The 3,394-nt window shown below is 41.1% G+C and overlaps 1 long non-coding RNA gene across 1 annotated transcript; it reads right to left on the reverse strand.

Annotated features, from left to right (window-relative positions):
* Positions 1–910: 910 nt before the first annotated feature.
* LOC112631843 lies at positions 911–2,947 on the reverse strand. The gene is made up of 2 exons (XR_003121210.1): positions 2,675–2,947; positions 911–1,235 (listed from the first exon to the last, which is right to left on the reverse strand). It is a non-coding gene; the product is annotated as an uncharacterized LOC112631843 (long non-coding RNA).
* Positions 2,948–3,394: the final 447 nt, after the last annotated feature.

Raw genomic sequence — 3,394 nt, forward strand, 5'->3', positions numbered from 1 at the left:
AAAGTGAAACAGAAGCTCAATGTTCCAAACTAAATTAGACATTTTATTAATCCAGTTAGAGGTCATTGGCCAACTGTAAATTCAGAATAGTGATTTGGAAAAGAGAAGAAGTGGGGAGGGGTAAAATACCCTGAGAATCTGACCTTCATCTGCAGCTGGGCCAGGTAGATGGGAACCTTGACAAAGGAATGATGCAGGTAGCTGGGCTGGGTGTGTTTAGTGAGTTAACAAGTAATCTTTAAAGCAAGAATCAGTGTCCGTGCAGAAAGCAACTAGCCTCTACACAGCAAGACTCTGGCTGGCATCAAGCCTTGGTGTTCAGTTGGTTTGACCTTTGATGCAAAACTGAGCTCTGTTCTTCAAGATATCCCCACTAGCTTTTACGTGTGTTCTCACAGATGTTTCACGTCTTTGACTTTTGCCTTTACCGATGGCTTTAACTTTATTATTTAAGATCTTGTCTTGTCACTTTCGTTGTCTCAAAAAAAAGGAGGTCACAGAAACCTTGTCTTTTCTGAAGAAATTTAATAAAAAAATCTGCAAACTTGTCTCTGTTACCTAAGAGGCCCTTTTTGAATTTTTCATTATACGCCAGTGGGAAAAACCTAAGAAAACCTGAAGGAAGCCCAGAGTCTAATTTTTTACATTAATTATCCATAAAATAAAGTAGATTGGTTTACTATAGAAACAAGGATTCCAGTCATATTTAACTGCAGTGTCGGGTGAGAGAAGAGTGTTCAAAGTAGTGACGAAGGTGGTTAGGGATGGGGTAATGTACATATTGAGCTGTCATTTTTCCAGCATTCTATAGAAAAGATAAGAAATCAGAGATTTTGGGTAATTATTAATGTCATAAGTCAGACAAAACTTAGGAGAAACAAAGCAAAAAAAATACCCTGTTATTTAGTCCCTGAAAATTTTTTACTTACCAAAAAAAAAAAAAAAAAAAAAAAAGAGATAGCAAAGACAAGAAAAAGAAATAGTTAAATGAAGAGACAGACAATTCAAGCAATTTATTGTAAGGAAGAACAATCAACTTTCACAAAGAAAATATCATAGAGATATAACTGGACATTGCAAACACTTTATGTATGGGTTCTAATTTAGAATTTACTTGCTTGAACCCAAATTCTCATGCTTCTATGTGCCCCGTGAAGAATGATAAGTTCTTCCCTCTGTGAGTCAGAGCCCAAGTCTGCCGTATTGTTTCTGGTTCAGATTTTCTTCCTATAGGTCTGTCAAAAGCAAAAATAAAGAAGAATCACTGGAGTGGGAACTAGAGGCCTTAGGTTCTTGCCCTGCTTCTTGAACTAGCAGTTAACAAACATACCAGGTTACAGTTTTGGGTAAAGGTTAGCCTGACAGATGAATCTTCTGAAGTGATATCCTTGGACGAATTGCTTAAATCTGGGCCAGCTTCATGGGCATAAAATCTGTGCAGTCTCACAGAGTCCCATACTTAAAAGGGATTTGTGCTTAGTTTAATGCCCTGCTGTCACCATCTTAGTAATTTTTTAACAAGGGACTCCACAGTTTTGTTTTGTGTCCGGCCCATTAACTTATGCAGCTGGTCCTGCCTTAACACGGCACAGCCTCTGCTTCCTTTTCTTTAAAATCAGAATTGGAAGAGCCCCAGGATCATTTCTGCTTTAGGAAGTGATGATACAAACCCTTCAGGGTTGTCTTTCATTTAGACAGCACAATGCCACAATCACGGTAAGGAGACTTTTCCGGGATCTGTTTCCAGGATATAGTTTCATTCTTAAATTGGCCACCATACCCCATGATGGAAACTGCAAGACCTACCATGCCAGGGATTATCCTGCTCCCTCTTTCTCCTCTCAGTGACCAACCTCTCATTATAGCACCACTGACTAGACGAGTGTTGCCACAAGAATGCTGCAAACAACCACCCTCAAAACTAAGAGGCTTAAAACAGCAGCCATTCTTACTGTTCTCAAGTTCACAGTTAGCTGGTGGGTTCTATTGATCTGGGTCAGGCCTGGCTGAGCATTTCTTTGACCATAGCCATCTCTCTCTCCCATGTTTCAGATGGCCTCAGCTGGCACACCTCAGCTCTGTGCCTGTGGTCTCTGTCCCTTCGGCAGGCTGGTCAGGGCTAATAGAAGCAAAGGTCAAGAGACGGAGCAGAAGCAAGCACGGCTTTCAAGGCATAGGCCTGGGACTGCATAGCATCACATCTGCTGCATTCTACCAACCAAAGCAAGTCTCAAAGCCAGCCCAGGTTTGGAGGTAGAGGAAGTAGACCTCAATGAGACCTCTTGAACAGACTTCTTGATGGGAGGAGCTACAAAGTTACATCCCATGGTGCTTGGATAGAGAGAAGAAAAGAATTGGAGCCCCTGTTGCAATAAATCTGCCACTCACATTAATCAAAAGTTCTACTAGCTGTATATATTCATCCCAACAATGTATCACCATGTGACCCTAAGAAAATCACTTGAGGTCTCCTTCCATTGCCACATCTATAAAATGAGGGGAACCAAATTCACTCTAAAGCCCCTTCTGCTCTGACATTTTCGTAGTCCACAGGCTCAGTTCTCACTCCAACCAGTTTCCAACCTCCCCTTCCTCTTCTGAACCAGACACCTGTCTCTACATCCTATATAGGGCATTTAATCATAGACTGGTGAAAGTAGTCAATTTAACTTACTTTAATCTTTAGAGCTTTGTCAGGTCCTGTAATTCCTGTAATTCTCAGGGGAAGAAGTTTAAGTTTTGCTCAGCCATGCCAGAAACCCCCTTTCTAAAATTGAACGAGTAGCAAAAGGTGTATTTCCCAGATCCACGTCTATGTCTCTGTGGCTCCTTTGTCTCTACAGAGCAGAATCCTTTTTGATTTCAACGTTCTCTGCGCCACCCCCACCCTCACATCAGACTGCATCAAACACTCACAGTCCAGCCAAACCGCATTGGCATGGCTCACTGCAGGCCTTTGAGCAGGGCAGCATTCTTTTAAATAAATGAGAGGGACAGTGTGTTCTTGCTGAAGCCTGCAAGGTCCTGTCAGCTTTACGCTTGCTGATTTACATGGCTTTTAAAAGACATAACCATAAAATTTCACTCCAAAATTCACTCTGTCCAGTCAGATCTTTGCCTAGGCCTGGCAATTTTAATTTATCAAAGGAACGAGATAATAGTTTAATTTTTCCCCTTGTTGGATGCCCCTATAATCTTCATAATTCATAATACAGCTGTTTCTCCCAGTAAGCTCTTTGATGGGAGTCTACGATCTAGATCTTGTTTTATTTTTTTCTTAAGAAATCATTAAAGTGAAGAAGCTATTCCTATAAGGATCTGTAATCCTAACGTGTAGAACCAGTAAAGCAGCACAGAGCGGGATAGTGAAGTAAACATGCTGCATGTGGCTTTC

The sequence above is a fragment of the Theropithecus gelada genome, chromosome 9 (genome assembly GCF_003255815.1).
Source record: "Theropithecus gelada isolate Dixy chromosome 9, Tgel_1.0, whole genome shotgun sequence".
NCBI classification, from domain to species: Eukaryota; Metazoa; Chordata; class Mammalia; order Primates; family Cercopithecidae; genus Theropithecus; species Theropithecus gelada.